The following is a 16,991-nucleotide window of genomic DNA, read 5'->3' as shown; positions in this document are numbered from 1 at the left end:
TGCCAGTAACATCTCCATTCATCCCTGTCGCGTGCTAATATAGTCCAATAGCATCTGCTCGTTCTAGGAACACAAAAAGCCTCAATCCAATCGTTCAGGGTCTTAACGAAGAAGACTGACCATCTCATATGTGGGCAGCCATGCGATCTTTTGATGTCCCGTGGAATCCAGTCAGTAATGGTTCTAGTCCAGAGGTCATCTCCAAATTTTATTATGTGTCCAGCCCATCTGATTTTTGATGCCTTGGCAAATGAGACAGCATCTTGACCATTGACGGGGGTCAGAACTCCAGATTCTTTCTCTCATTTGAGTGAAGCATGATACTCCAAGTATAGCTCTTTTGATTCCTGTTTGGAAGACCCAAATAGCGTTCCCATCCTGTTTTCATAGGGCACAGGTCTTTGAGGCATATGTTAATGCAGGAAGAACAGTGGAATCATAGAGATGTGTCCGGAGCCAGAGATTCTTCATCCTCTTAGCCATTTCTTTGACATTCTTGAAGGCATTCCAAGCCGCTCTCTTCCTCCTGCGCAACTCAGGTGCCACGTCATAATCATGTTGACTTCTCGACCTAGGTACACATAACTGTTGCATTCGGAGATGTTCATCCCATTGAGAGTGAATGGAACGTCAGAACGAGACCATTTCTCATAAACATTGTCTTTGTGAGATTCAGCTGTAATCTGACCTTTACACACTCCCGGTCGAAGTCAGCCAGCATTTGTGCCACTTGGCTGGTGTATAAGAACGAAGTCATCAGGGAAGCAAAGTTAGTGTAGTTGCTGACCGTCTATCTTAACTCCCATTCCTTCCCATTCCAGTCATCCCATGATGTTTCTCAAGGGTGGCATTGAAGAGTTTTGGTGAAATGGTATCACCCTGCCAAACCCCTCTCTTGACGTCAATGATCATCTCCCTGTATAATAGTGAGATCCTGGTAGTGAATCTACAATACAGCTCATGGAGGATCCTGATGTATTGACTTTGGATGCCCTGTTTTTCTAGGGCCTCGATGACCACTTCAGTCTCAACAGAATCAAAGGCCTTCTTTAAATCAATGAACATTAGACAGAGCTGCATCTTGAACTCACGAGAAACCTCAATGAGCTTGGTGATCATGTGGATATGGTCGATTGTGCTAAATCCTTTTCAGAAACCAACTTGCTCGCATGGTTGTCCTTCATCTAGTGTTCTGCCAATCCTATTCAGGATGACTCTAGTGAACAGTTTATAGACGACAGACAATAGGCAGATCGGGTGATAGTTGCCAATGCCATGGATGTCTCCCTTCTTGTAGAGTAGTACAGTTCTGCTGGTTTTCCACTGGGACAGAACCTTGCGTGTGAAGAGCCAGCCAGTGTATTGACAAGTACTGATGGCAGGTTCTTTAGGTGTTCGGGTCTGACCTTGTCTGGGCCAGGTGCTGTTTGATTCTTTACCATTCTTGATGAAATGGTGTCGGATTTTTGGAAGGGAGAACTTTATGTAAGACATATCCATCCTGCGGAATTTGGTATGTGGGCAAGTGAACGTGGCTACCGAAGAGATCCAAGTAGAAGTCATGGATAATCTTCTCCATTGCCCTTCTGAAAGATGTGATAGATCCATCAGGATGTCGGAGGGCAGTCATCTTGGTCTTGTAATTGGCGAAGGACAGGCAGGCATTGCGAATGATTTTCCCAGCTTCTGCTACATTTGCCAGCACTGCTGCACTTCTCTCTTTGAGGTCTTCCTTCTCTGCACTGCCTTGCGAGTTTGGACATTAACTTGTGGTTGCCTGAGGCTTGCGCCAAGCCACATTGGCGAATGAACTCGAGAGTGAAGCCCCACAGAGCGAGGGAAGCAGAACTCTGAAACCTTGGACTCCAGGCTCAATGGTCCCAGAAACAGAGATCCTCTGCCTGCTCCCAGCAGCTCAGCAGACCTCCATTACCTCCATTACCTCCACTACACAGCTGCAGACATGCTCCAGGATGCTTTCTGGACACATCATAAAACACTTAATACAAGATTACCCCACGATATTTGATTGCAGTGAAATATTGTTTGAACCATGGGAACATTGTAAGGATGATTAGCGGCCACCCTAAAAGCCTTTATCCCTCTCGGAGAGCCTGGAAAGCTACCAAGAGTATCCCGCCCACATGGCAGAGCCTGGCAAGCTATCTGTGGTGTATTCCATAGGCCAAAACCAATGAATGCAATGGGTCTCATTCCCCTGACCCTGAAAGAGACAACAATATGGCAGCGTTAAGAAGGATGAGGAAGGAGAGGCTGACAAAATCCCAGGGCCGACCTAGACTGCCAAAACAAAGAAGGACAAAGATGACTGTATTTTCAATGCACGTACATTGGCATCAGATGAGGATCTGATGGTGCAAGTGCAAAAGATCAAGTATAACATCATTGGTCTGAGCAAGATGAGAAGGCATCAATCACATCATGCTGTTTTAGACACTGGGGAAGAACTATTCCTTGGAACATGCAATAAAAGAGGCGTCTGGTGGTGTCGGTGTCCTTGTCAACACAAACTTGGCCATAAACATTGATTCATTCAAATGCCTAACAACCCGAATCGGACAATTACACTTGAATAGATATGGTTCACTGCCGGCAGTTTCTATCTTCATTGTTTACTCATCCTCCTCCACCCAGATCCTCCAAATTCCAGTAGGCAGGGGTCACACCCACCAACTGGCCCCCTGGAGCCATGTAATCCCATCAACGGCCAAGACTCAGAGACTATAAAAACCAGCTCCCAGAACCACGTGGCCACGAATGCTATTATGACATCCTATTATGACATCTTATTATCTCATTCCTACTTTGGATAAACTGGCAGGCTACCGAATGTAGTCTGCCCACACGGCAGAGTCTGGCAAACTCCCCGCAGCGTACACAATATGCCAAATACCAGTAACAATGATGGGTCTCATTCTCCTAAAGAGCCTTGAATATAGTCTCAGGGTTAGGATGAAGGAGATGTTACTGGGGCCTGCTCGAGGTAATCGACGATTAACAGGATGATTTGTGATTTGTCTACTCACCAACATCCAATTACGATGAAGAAGAAATTGAGAAGTTCTACATGGAGCCATAGAAGTTCTATAAAGGAGACCACACCTTCTACAAGATCATTGTGGGTGATTTTAATGCCAAGATAGGACCGATAAGATTAGCCAAAGAATCGGGACCCATGGCCTAGAATGGAACGAACAGGGTGAGAGACTGTCTGAGTTCATCATGTCGACCAAGACCATCCATGGTAACTCACAATTCCAGAAGGTCAAATCTAAATGTTGGACATGGGAGTCTTCCAGTGGATGGTTCCACAACGAAATTGACCACATCATATTCAATCGATAGTCTTGCCTGACCGATGTCGCTGTTGTCTCAAAATTTCAAATGGGATCAGACCACCATCTCTTACATGTAAAAGTCTACTTCACAGAGCGGGTAGAAAGGGCTGCAAAGTTTAAGAAGAGAACTCCCAGAATGACCACCAATTGGGAGCTCTTTGGCATTATTGAGGGAACATGGGACGATACCATCGTTGACAACATTGATGAGGAATACAATCGACTGGTTCAGCACCTCCATGATTGTGCGAAGAATGCTGAGAAAGAATTTTGAATGATAAAATATATTTTTCAAAGGAAAAGGTATCATTAATAGGATTTCGTCTTGTTACAATCATAAATAACAGCTGAGAAAATATAGGGACTAAGTTCCCGGACGAGAACAGTGCAGTCTTCTGCCCCCGCACCTGGGTGTTCCTTCCCGGAGCCTCTTGGAGGGGAGCGGGTTGAGCTTTCCTCCCCGCCCCGACCAGAGCTCCGGCAGCCGAAGACCTCCAGGACCAGCCACCACCATGCTGAGACCACTCTCCGCACACATGAAGGTACTGGCAGAGGGACAAAGCCACGCGGGTTCCGGGGCCGAGACCTCCAAGCCTACTCGAATTGGAGTCGAGCATCTTCCACCCAGATCCTCCAAATTCCAGTAGGCGGGGGTCACACCCACCACCTGTCCCCCTGGCGCCGTGTAATCCCATCAGCGGCCAAGACTCAGAGACTATAAAATCCAGATCCAGGACGAGAAGAGTGCAGTCTTCTGCCCCCGCGCCTGGGTCTTCCTTCCCGGAGCCCCTTGGAGGGGAGCGGGTTGAGCTTTCCTCCCCGCCCCGTCCAGGGCTCCGGCAGCCTAAGACCTCCAGGACCAGCCACCACCAAGCTGAGACCACTCTTCGCACACATGAAGGTACTGGCAGAGGGACAAAGCCACGCGGGTTCCGGGGCCGAGACCTCCAAGCCTACTCGAATTGGAGTGGAGCATCTTCCACCCAGATCCTCCAAATTCCAGTAGGTGGGGGTCACACGCACCAGCTGGCCCCCTGGCGCCGTGTAATCCCATCAGCGGCCAAGACTCAGAGACTATAAAATCCAGATCCCGGACGAGAACAGTGCAGTCTTCTGCCCCCGCGCCTGGGTCTTCCTTCCCGGAGCCCATTGGAGGGGAGCGGGTTGAGCTTTCCTCCCCGCCCCGACCAGGGCTCCGGCAACCGAAGACCTCCAGGACCAGCCACCACCATGCTGAGACCACTCTCCGCACACATGAAGGTACTGGCAGAGGGACAAAGCCACGCGGGTTCCGGGGCCGAGACCTCCAAGCATACTCGAATTGGAGTGGAGCATCTTCCACCCAGATCCTCCAAATTCCAGTAGGCGGGGGTCACACCCACTACCTGGCCCCCTGGCGCCGTGTAATCCCATCAGCGGCCAAGTCTCAGAGACTATAAAATCCAGATCCCGGACGAGAACAGTGCAGTCTTCTGGTCCCGCGCCTGGGTCTTCCTTCCCGGAGCCCCTTGGAAGGGAGCGCGTTGAGCTTTCCTCCCCGCCGCGACCAGGGCTCCGGCAGCCAAAGACCTCCAGGACCAGCCACCACCATGCTGAGACCACTCTCCGCACACATGAAGGTACTGGCAGACGGACAAAGCCACGCGGGTTCCGAGGCCGAGACCTCCAAGCCTACTCGAATTGGAGTGGAGCATCTTCCACCCAGATCCTCCAAATTCCAGTAGGCGGGGGTCACACCCACCAACTGGCCCCCTGGCGCCGAGTAATCCCATCAGCGGCCAAGACTCAGAGACTATAAAATCCAGATCCCGGACGAGAAGAGTGCAGTCTTCTGCCCCCCCGCCTGGGCCTTCCTTCCAGGAGCTCCTTGGAGGGGAGTGGGTTGAGCTTTCCTCCCCGCCCCGACCAGGGCTCCGGCAGCCGAAGACCTCCAGGACCAGCCACCACCATGCTGAGACCACTCTCCGCACACATGAAGGTACTGGCAGAGGGACAAAGCCACGCGGGTTCCGGGGCCGAGACCTCCAAGCCTACTCGAATTGGAGTCGAGCATCATGGAGGTCTCGGCCCCGGAACCCGCGTGGCTTTGTCCCTCTGCCAGTACCTTTATGTGTGCGGAGAGTGGTCTCAGCATGGTGGTGCACACATAAAGGTACTGGCAGAGTGACAAAGCCACGCGGGTTCCGGGGCCGAGACCTCCAAGCCTACTCGAATTGGAGTCGAGCATCTTCCACCCAGATCCTCCAAATTCCAGTAGGCGGGGATCACACCCACCAACTGGACCCCTGGCGCCGTGTAATCCCATCAGCGGCCAAGACTCAGAGACTATAAAATCCAGATCCTGGACGAGAACAGTGCAGTCTTCTGCCCCCGCGCCTGGGTCTTCCTTCCCGAAGCCCCTTGGAGGGGAGCGGGTTGAGCTTTCCTCCCCGCCCCGACCAGGGATCCGGCAGCCGAAGACCTCCAGGACCAGCCACCACCATGCTGAGACCACTCTCCGCACACATGAAGGTACTGGCAGAGGGACAAAGCCACGCGGGTTCCGGGGCCGAGACCTCCAAGCCTACTCGAATTGGAGTCAAGCATCTTCCACCCAGAACCTCCAAATTCCAGTAGGCGGGGGTCACACCCACCACCTGGCCCCCTGCGCCGTGTAATGCCATCAGTGGCCAAGACTCAGAGACTATAAAATCCAGATCCCGGACGAGAAGAGTGCAGTCTTCTGCCCCGGCGCCTGGGCCTTCCTTCCCGGAGCCCCTTGGAGGGGAGCGGGTTGAGCTTTCCTCCCCGCCCGACCAGGGCTCCGTCAGCCGAAGACCTCCAGCACCAGCCACCACCATGCTGAGACCACTCTCCGCACACATGAAGGTACTGGCAGACGGAAAAAGCCACGCGGGTTCCGGGGCCGAGACCTCCAAGCCTACTCGAATTGGAGTCGAGCATCTTCCACCCAGATCCTCCAAATTCCAGTAGGCGGGGGTCACACCCACCACCTGGCCCCCTGGCGCCGTGTAATCCCATCAGCGGACAAGACTCAGAGACTATAAATTCCAGATCCCGGACGAGAAGAGTGCAGTCTTCTGCCCCCGCGCCTGGGCCTTCCTTCCCGGAGCTCCTTGGAGGGGAGCGGGTTGAGCTTTCCTCCCCGCCCCGACCAGGGCTCCGGCAGCCGAAGACCTCCAGGACCAGCCACCACCATGCTGAGACCACTCTACGCACACATGAAGGTACTGGCAGAGGGACAAAGCCACGCGGGTTCCGGGGCCGAGACCTCCAAGCCTACTCGAATTGCAGTCGAGAATCTTCCACCCAGATCCTCCAAATTCCAGTAGGCGGGGGTCACACCCACCACCTGGCCCCCTGGCGCCGTGTAATCCTATCAGCGGCCAAGACTCAGAGACTATAAAATCCAGATCCCGGACGAGAACAGTGCAGTCTTCTGCCCCCGCGCCTGGGCCTTCCTTCCCGGAGCCCCTTGGAGGGGAGCGGGTTGAGCTTTCCTCCCCGCCCCGACCAGGGCTCCGGAAGCCGAAGACCTCCAGGACCAGCCACCACCATGCTAAGACCACTCTCCGCACACATGAAGGTACTGGCAGAGGGACAAAGCCACGCGGGTTCCGGGGCCGAGACCTCCAAGCCTACTCGAATTGGAGTCGAGCATCTTCCACCCAGATCCTCCAAATTCCAGTAGGCGGGGGTCACACCCACCACCTGGCCCCCTGGCGCCGTGTAATCCCATCAGCGGCCAAGACTCAGAGACTATAAAATCCAGATCCCGGACGAGAAGAGTGCAGTCTTCTGCCCCCGCTCCTGGGTCTTCCTTCCCGGAGCCCCTTGGAGGGGAGCGGGTTGGGCTATCCTCCCCGCCCCGACCAGGGCTCCGGCAGCCGAACACCTCCAGGACCAGCCACCACCATGCTGAGACCACTCTCCGCACACTTGAAGGTACTGGCAGAGGGACAAAGCCACGCGGGTTCCGGGGCCGAGAACTCCAAGCCTACTCGAATTGGAGTCGAGCATCTTCCACCCAGATCCTCCAAATTCCAGTCGGCGGGGGTCACACCCACCACCTGGCCCCCTGGCGCCGTGTAATCCCATCAGCGGCCAAGACTCAGAGACTATAAAATCCAGATCCCGGACGAGAAGAGTGCAGTCTTCTGGTCCCGCGCCTGGGTCTTCCTTCCCGGAGCCCCTTGGAAGGGAGCGCGTTGAGCTTTCCTCCCCGCCGCGACCAGGGCTCCGGCAGCCAAAGACCTCCAGGACCAGCCACCACCATGCTGAGACCACTCTCCTCACACATGAAGGTACTGGCAGACGGACAAAGCCACGCGGGTTCCGAGGCCGAGACCTCCAAGCCTACTCGAATTGGAGTGGAGCATCTTCCACCCAGATCCTCCAAATTCCAGTAGGCGGGGGTCACACCCAACAACTGGCCCCCTGGCGCCGTGTAATCCCATCAGCGGCCAAGACTCAGAGACTATAAAATCCAGATCCCGGACGAGAAGAGTGCAGTCTTCTGCCCAAGCGCCTGGGCCTTCCTTCCAGGAGCTCCTTGGAGGGGAGTGGGTTGAGCTTTCCTCCCCGCCCCGACCAGGGCTCCGGCAGCCGAAGACCTCCAGGACCAGCCACCACCATGCTGAGACCACTCTCCGCACAAATGAAGGTACTGGCAGAGGGACAAAGCCACGCGGGTTCCGGGGCCGAGACCTCCAAGCCTACTCGAATTGGAGTCGAGCATCTTGGAGGTCTCGGCGCCGGAACCCGCGTGGCTTTGTCCCTCTGCCAGTACCTTTATGTGTGCGGAGAGTGGTCTCAGCATGGTGGTGCACACATAAAGGTACTGGCAGAGTGACAAAGCCACGCGGGTTCCGGGGCCGAGACCTCCAAGCCTACTCGAATTGGAGTCGAGCATCTTCCACCCAGATCCTCCAAATTCCAGTAGGCGGGGATCACACCCACCAACTGGCCCCCTGGCGCCGTGTAATCCCATCAGCGGCCAAGACTCAGAGACTATAAAATCCAGATCCCGGACGAGAACAGTGCAGTCTTCTGCCCCCGCGCCTGGGTCTTCCTTCCCGAAGCCCCTTGGAGGGGAGCGGGTTGAGCTTTCCTCCCCGCCCCGACCAGGGATCCGGCAGCCGAAGACCTCCAGGACCAGCCACCACCATGCTGAGACCACTCTCCACACACATGAAGGTACTGGCAGAGGGACAAAGCCACGCGGGTTCCGGGGCCGAGACCTCCAAGCCTACTCGAATTGGAGTCAAGCATCTTCCACCCAGAACCTCCAAATTCCAGTAGGCGGGGGTCACACCCACCACCTGGCCCCCTGCGCCGTGTAATCCCATCAGTGGCCAAGACTCAGAGACTATAAAATCCAGATCCCGGACGAGAACAGTGCAGTCTTCTGCCCCCGCGCCTGGGCCTTCCTTCCCGGAGCCCCTTGGAGGGGAGCGGGTTGAGCTTTCCTCCCCGCCCCGACGAGGGCTCCGGAAGCCGAAGACCTCCAGGACCAGCCACCACCATGCTAAGACCATTCTCCGCACACATGAAGGTACTGGCAGAGGGACAAAGCCACGCGGGTTCCGGGGCCGAGACCTCCAAGCCTACTCGAATTGGAGTCGAGCATCTTCCACCCAGATCCAACAAATTCCAGTAGGCGGGGGTCACACCCACCACCTGGCCCCCTGGCGCCGTGTAATCCCATCAGCGGCCAAGACTCAGAGACTATAAAATCCAGATCCCGGACGAGAAGAGTGCAGTCTTCTGCCCCCGCGCCTGGGTCTTCCTTCCCGGAGCCCCTTGGAGGGGAGCGGGTTGGGCTATCCTCCCCGCCCCGACCAGGGCTCCGGCAGCCGAACACCTCCAGGACCAGCCACCACCATGCTGAGACCACTCTCCGCACACTTGAAGGTACTGGCAGAGGGACAAAGCCACGCGGGTTCCGGGGCCGAGAACTCCAAGCCTACTCGAATTGGAGTCGAGCATCTTCCACCCAGATCCTCCAAATTCCAGTAGGCGGGGGTCACACCCACCACCTGGCCCCCTGGTGCCGTGTAATCCCATCAGCGGCCAAGACTCAGAGACTATAAAATCCAGATCCCGGACGAGAAGAGTGCAGTCTTCTGCCCCCGCGCCTGGGCCTTCCTTCCAGGAGCCCCTTGGAGGGGAGCGGGTTGAGCTTTCCTCCCCGCCCCGACGAGGGCTCCGGAAGTCGAAGACCTCCAGGACCAGCCACCACCATGCTGAGTCCACTCTCCGCACACATGAAGGTACTGGCAGACGGACAAAGCCACGCGGGTTCCGGGGCCGAGACCTCCAAGCCTACTCGAGTTGGAGTCGAGCATCTTCCACCCAGATCCTCCAAATTCCAGTAAGCGGGGATCACACCCACCAACTGGCCCCCTGGCGCCGTGTAATCCCATCAGCGGCCAAGACTCAGAGACTATAAAATCCAGATCCCGGACGAGAACAGTGAAGTCTTCTGCCCCCGCACCTGGGTCTTCCTTCCCGAAGACCCTTGGAGGGGAGCGGGTTGAGCTTTCCTCCCCGCCCCGACCAGGGCTCCGGCAGCCGAAGACCTACAGGACCAGCCACCACCATGCTGAGACCACTCTCCACGCACATGAAGGTACTGGCAGAGGGACAAAGCCACGCGGGTTCCGGGGCCGAGACCTCCAAGCCTACTCGAATTGGAGTCGAGCATCTTCCACGCAGATCCTCCAAATTCCAGTAGGCGGAGGTCACACCCACCACCTGGCCCCCTGGCGCCGTGTAATCCCATCATCTGCCAAGACTCAGAGACTATAAAATCCAGATCCCGGACGAGAAGAGTGCAGTCTTCTGCCCCCGCGCCTGGGCCTTCCTTCCGGGAGCCCCTTGGAGGGGAGCGGGTTGAGCTTTCCTCCCCGCCCCGACCAGGGCTCCGGCAGCCGAAGACCTCCAGGACCAGCCACCACCATGCTGAGACCACTCTCCGCACAAATGAAGGTACTGGCAGAGGGACAAAGCCACGCGGGTTCCGGGGCCGAGACCTCCAAGCCTACTCGAATTGGAGTCGAGCATCTTGGAGGTCTCGGCGCCGGAACCCGCGTGGCTTTGTCCCTCTGCCAGTACCTTTATGTGTGCGGAGAGTGGTCTCAGCATGGTGGTGCACACATAAAGGTACTGGCAGAGTGACAAAGCCACGCGGGTTCCGGGGCCGAGACCTCCAAGCCTACTCGAATTGGAGTCGAGCATCTTCCACCCAGATCCTCCAAATTCCAGTAGGCGGGGATCACACCCACCAACTGGCCCCCTGGCGCCGTGTAATCCCATCAGCGGCCAAGACTCAGAGACTATAAAATCCAGATCCCGGACGAGAACAGTGCAGTCTTCTGCCCCCGCGCCTGGGTCTTCCTTCCCGAAGCCCCTTGGAGGGGAGCGGGTTGAGCTTTCCTCCCCGCCCCGACCAGGGATCCGGCAGCCGAAGACCTCCAGGACCAGCCACCACCATGCTGAGACCACTCTCCACACACATGAAGGTACTGGCAGAGGGACAAAGCCACGCGGGTTCCGGGGCCGAGACCTCCAAGCCTACTCGAATTGGAGTCGAGCATCTTCCACCCAGATCCTCCAAATTCCAGTAGGCGGGGGTCACACCCACCACCTGTCCCCCTGGCGCCGTGTAATCCCATCAGCGGCCAAGACTCAGAGACTATAAAATCCAGATCCAGGACGAGAAGAGTGCAGTCTTCTGCCCCCGCGCCTGGGTCTTCCTTCCCGGAGCCCCTTGGAGGGGAGCGGGTTGAGCTTTCCTCCCCGCCCCGTCCAGGGCTCCGGCAGCCTAAGACCTCCAGGACCAGCCACCACCAAGCTGAGACCACTCTTCGCACACATGAAGGTACTGGCAGAGGGACAAAGCCACGCGGGTTCCGGGGCCGAGACCTCCAAGCCTACTCGAATTGGAGTGGAGCATCTTCCACCCAGATCCTCCAAATTCCAGTAGGTGGGGGTCACACGCACCAGCTGGCCCCCTGGCGCCGTGTAATCCCATCAGCGGCCAAGACTCAGAGACTATAAAATCCAGATCCCGGACGAGAACAGTGCAGTCTTCTGCCCCCGCGCCTGGGTCTTCCTTCCCGGAGCCCATTGGAGGGGAGCGGGTTGAGCTTTCCTCCCCGCCCCGACCAGGGCTCCGGCAACCGAAGACCTCCAGGACCAGCCACCACCATGCTGAGACCACTCTCCGCACACATGAAGGTACTGGCAGAGGGACAAAGCCACGCGGGTTCCGGGGCCGAGACCTCCAAGCATACTCGAATTGGAGTGGAGCATCTTCCACCCAGATCCTCCAAATTCCAGTAGGCGGGGGTCACACCCACTACCTGGCCCCCTGGCGCCGTGTAATCCCATCAGCGGCCAAGTCTCAGAGACTATAAAATCCAGATCCCGGACGAGAACAGTGCAGTCTTCTGGTCCCGCGCCTGGGTCTTCCTTCCCGGAGCCCCTTGGAAGGGAGCGCGTTGAGCTTTCCTCCCCGCCGCGACCAGGGCTCCGGCAGCCAAAGACCTCCAGGACCAGCCACCACCATGCTGAGACCACTCTCCGCACACATGAAGGTACTGGCAGACGGACAAAGCCACGCGGGTTCCGAGGCCGAGACCTCCAAGCCTACTCGAATTGGAGTGGAGCATCTTCCACCCAGATCCTCCAAATTCCAGTAGGCGGGGGTCACACCCACCAACTGGCCCCCTGGCGCCGTGTAATCCCATCAGCGGCCAAGACTCAGAGACTATAAAATCCAGATCCCGGACGAGAAGAGTGCAGTCTTCTGCCCCCCCGCCTGGGCCTTCCTTCCAGGAGCTCCTTGGAGGGGAGTGGGTTGAGCTTTCCTCCCCGCCCCGACCAGGGCTCCGGCAGCCGAAGACCTCCAGGACCAGCCACCACCATGCTGAGACCACTCTCCGCACACATGAAGGTACTGGCAGAGGGACAAAGCCACGCGGGTTCCGGGGCCGAGACCTCCAAGCCTACTCGAATTGGAGTCGAGCATCATGGAGGTCTCGGCCCCGGAACCCGCGTGGCTTTGTCCCTCTGCCAGTACCTTTATGTGTGCGGAGAGTGGTCTCAGCATGGTGGTGCACACATAAAGGTACTGGCAGAGTGACAAAGCCACGCGGGTTCCGGGGCCGAGACCTCCAAGCCTACTCGAATTGGAGTCGAGCATCTTCCACCCAGATCCTCCAAATTCCAGTAGGCGGGGATCACACCCACCAACTGGACCCCTGGCGCCGTGTAATCCCATCAGCGGCCATGACTCAGAGACTATAAAATCCAGATCCCGGACGAGAAGAGTGCAGTCTTCTGCCCCCGCACCTGGGTCTTCCTTCCCGGAGCCCCTTGGAGGGGAGCGGTTTGGGCTATCCTCCCCGCCCCGACCAGGGCTCCGGCAGCCGAACACCTCCAGGACTAGCCACCACCATGCTGAGACCACTCTCCGCACACTTGAAGGTACTGGCAGAGGGACAAAGCCACGCGGGTTCCGGGGCCGAGAACTCCAAGCCTACTCGAATTGGAGTCGAGCATCTTCCACCCAGATCCTCCAAATTCCAGTCGGCGGGGGTCACACCCACCACCTGGCCCCCTGGCGCCGTGTAATCCCATCAGCGGCCAAGACTCAGAGACTATAAAATCCAGATCCCGGACGAGAAGAGTGCAGTCTTCTGGTCCCGCGCCTGGGTCTTCCTTCCCGGAGCCCCTTGGAAGGGAGCGCGTTGAGCTTTCCTCCCCGCCGCGACCAGGGCTCCGGCAGCCAAAGACCTCCAGGACCAGCCACCACCATGCTGAGACCACTCTCCGCACACATGAAGGTACTGGCAGACGGACAAAGCCACGCGGGTTCCGAGGCCGAGACCTCCAAGCCTACTCGAATTGGAGTGGAGCATCTTCCACCCAGATCCTCCAAATTCCAGTAGGCGGGGGTCACACCCAACAACTGGCCCCCTGGCGCCGTGTAATCCCATCAGCGGCCAAGACTCAGAGACTATAAAATCCAGATCCCGGACGAGAAGAGTGCAGTCTTCTGCCCAAGCGCCTGGGCCTTCCTTCCAGGAGCTCCTTGGAGGGGAGTGGGTTGAGCTTTCCTCCCCGCCCCGACCAGGGCTCCGGCAGCCGAAGACCTCCAGGACCAGCCACCACCATGCTGAGACCACTCTCCGCACAAATGAAGGTACTGGCAGAGGGACAAAGCCACGCGGGTTCCGGGGCCGAGACCTCCAAGCCTACTCGAATTGGAGTCGAGCATCTTGGAGGTCTCGGCGCCGGAACCCGCGTGGCTTTGTCCCTCTGCCAGTACCTTTATGTGTGCGGAGAGTGGTCTCAGCATGGTGGTGCACACATAAAGGTACTGGCAGAGTGACAAAGCCACGCGGGTTCCGGGGCCGAGACCTCCAAGCCTACTCGAATTGGAGTCGAGCATCTTCCACCCAGATCCTCCAAATTCCAGTAGGCGGGGGTCACACCCACCACCTGGCCCCCTGGCGCCGTGTAATCCCATCAGCGGCCAAGACTCAGAGACTATAAAATCCAGATCCCGGACGAGAAGAGTGCAGTCTTCTGCCCCCGCGCCTGGGTCTTCCTTCCCGGAGCCCCTTGGTGGGGAGCGGGTTGGGCTATCCTCCCCGCCCCGACCAGGGCTCCGGCAGCCGAACACCTCCAGGACCAGCCACCACCATGCTGAGACCACTCTCCGCACACTTGAAGGTACTGGCAGAGGGACAAAGCCACGCGGGTTCTGGGGCCGAGAACTCCAAGCCTACTCGAATTGGAGTCGAGCATCTTCCACCCAGATCCTCCAAATTCCAGTAGGCGGGGGTCACACCCACCACCTGGCCCCCTGGTGCCGTGTAATCCCATCAGCGGCCAAGACTCAGAGACTATAAAATCCAGATCCCGGACGAGAAGAGTGCAGTCTTCTGCCCCCGCGCCTGGGCCTTCCTTCCAGGAGCCCCTTGGAGGGGAGCGGGTTGAGCTTTCCTCCCCGCCCCGACGAGGGCTCCGGCAGTCGAAGACCTCCAGGACCAGCCACCACCATGCTGAGTCCACTCTCCGCACACATGAAGGTACTGGCAGACGGACAAAGCCACGCGGGTTCCGGGGCCGAGACCTCCAAGCCTACTCGAGTTGGAGTCGAGCATCTTCCACCCAGATCCTCCAAATTCCAGTAAGCGGGGATCACACCCACCAACTGGCCCCCTGGCGCCGTGTAATCCCATCAGCGGCCAAGACTCAGAGACTATAAAATCCAGATCCCGGACGAGAACAGTGAAGTCTTCTGCCCCCGCACCTGGGTCTTCCTTCCCGAAGACCCTTGGAGGGGAGCGGGTTGAGCTTTCCTCCCCGCCCCGACCAGGGCTCCGGCAGCCGAAGACCTACAGGACCAGCCACCACCATGCTGAGACCACTCTCCACGCACATGAAGGTACTGGCAGAGGGACAAAGCCACGCGGGTTCCGGGGCCGAGACCTCCAAGCCTACTCGAATTGGAGTCGAGCATCTTCCACGCAGATCCTCCAAATTCCAGTAGGCGGAGGTCACACCCACCACCTGGCCCCCTGGCGCCGTGTAATCCCATCATCTGCCAAGACTCAGAGACTATAAAATCCAGATCCCGGACGAGAAGAGTGCAGTCTTCTGCCCCCGCGCCTGGGCCTTCCTTCCGGGAGCCCCTTGGAGGGGAGCGGGTTGAGCTTTCCTCCCCGCCCCGACCAGGGCTCCGGCAGCCGAAGACCTCCAGGACCAGCCACCACCATGCTGAGACCACTCTCCGCACAAATGAAGGTACTGGCAGAGGGACAAAGCCACGCGGGTTCCGGGGCCGAGACCTCCAAGCCTACTCGAATTGGAGTCGAGCATCTTGGAGGTCTCGGCGCCGGAACCCGCGTGGCTTTGTCCCTCTGCCAGTACCTTTATGTGTGCGGAGAGTGGTCTCAGCATGGTGGTGCACACATAAAGGTACTGGCAGAGTGACAAAGCCACGCGGGTTCCGGGGCCGAGACCTCCAAGCCTACTCGAATTGGAGTCGAGCATCTTCCACCCAGATCCTCCAAATTCCAGTAGGCGGGGATCACACCCACCAACTGGCCCCCTGGCGCCGTGTAATCCCATCAGCGGCCAAGACTCAGAGACTATAAAATCCAGATCCCGGACGAGAACAGTGCAGTCTTCTGCCCCCGCGCCTGGGTCTTCCTTCCCGAAGCCCCTTGGAGGGGAGCGGGTTGAGCTTTCCTCCCCGCCCCGACCAGGGATCCGGCAGCCGAAGACCTCCAGGACCAGCCACCACCATGCTGAGACCACTCTCCACACACATGAAGGTACTGGCAGAGGGACAAAGCCACGCGGGTTCCGGGGCCGAGACCTCCAAGCCTACTCGAATTGGAGTCGAGCATCTTCCACCCAGATCCTCCAAATTCCAGTAGGCGGGGGTCACACCCACCACCTGTCCCCCTGGCGCCGTGTAATCCCATCAGCGGCCAAGACTCAGAGACTATAAAATCCAGATCCAGGACGAGAAGAGTGCAGTCTTCTGCCCCCGCGCCTGGGTCTTCCTTCCCGGAGCCCCTTGGAGGGGAGCGGGTTGAGCTTTCCTCCCCGCCCCGTCCAGGGCTCCGGCAGCCTAAGACCTCCAGGACCAGCCACCACCAAGCTGAGACCACTCTTCGCACACATGAAGGTACTGGCAGAGGGACAAAGCCACGCGGGTTCCGGGGCCGAGACCTCCAAGCCTACTCGAATTGGAGTGGAGCATCTTCCACCCAGATCCTCCAAATTCCAGTAGGTGGGGGTCACACGCACCAGCTGGCCCCCTGGCGCCGTGTAATCCCATCAGCGGCCAAGACTCAGAGACTATAAAATCCAGATCCCGGACGAGAACAGTGCAGTCTTCTGCCCCCGCGCCTGGGTCTTCCTTCCCGGAGCCCATTGGAGGGGAGCGGGTTGAGCTTTCCTCCCCGCCCCGACCAGGGCTCCGGCAACCGAAGACCTCCAGGACCAGCCACCACCATGCTGAGACCACTCTCCGCACACATGAAGGTACTGGCAGAGGGACAAAGCCACGCGGGTTCCGGGGCCGAGACCTCCAAGCATACTCGAATTGGAGTGGAGCATCTTCCACCCAGATCCTCCAAATTCCAGTAGGCGGGGGTCACACCCACTACCTGGCCCCCTGGCGCCGTGTAATCCCATCAGCGGCCAAGTCTCAGAGACTATAAAATCCAGATCCCGGACGAGAACAGTGCAGTCTTCTGGTCCCGCGCCTGGGTCTTCCTTCCCGGAGCCCCTTGGAAGGGAGCGCGTTGAGCTTTCCTCCCCGCCGCGACCAGGGCTCCGGCAGCCAAAGACCTCCAGGACCAGCCACCACCATGCTGAGACCACTCTCCGCACACATGAAGGTACTGGCAGACGGACAAAGCCACGCGGGTTCCGAGGCCGAGACCTCCAAGCCTACTCGAATTGGAGTGGAGCATCTTCCACCCAGATCCTCCAAATTCCAGTAGGCGGGGGTCACACCCACCAACTGGCCCCCTGGCGCCGAGTAATCCCATCAGCGGCCAAGACTCAGAGACTATAAAATCCAGATCCCGGACGAGAAGA

The sequence above is a fragment of the Sorex fumeus genome, unplaced genomic scaffold (assembly GCF_029834395.1).
Source record: "Sorex fumeus unplaced genomic scaffold, SorFum_2.1 ptg000157l, whole genome shotgun sequence".
NCBI lineage: Eukaryota > Metazoa > Chordata > Mammalia > Eulipotyphla > Soricidae > Sorex > Sorex fumeus.
Note: the sequence above shows the minus strand (reverse complement) of the source record.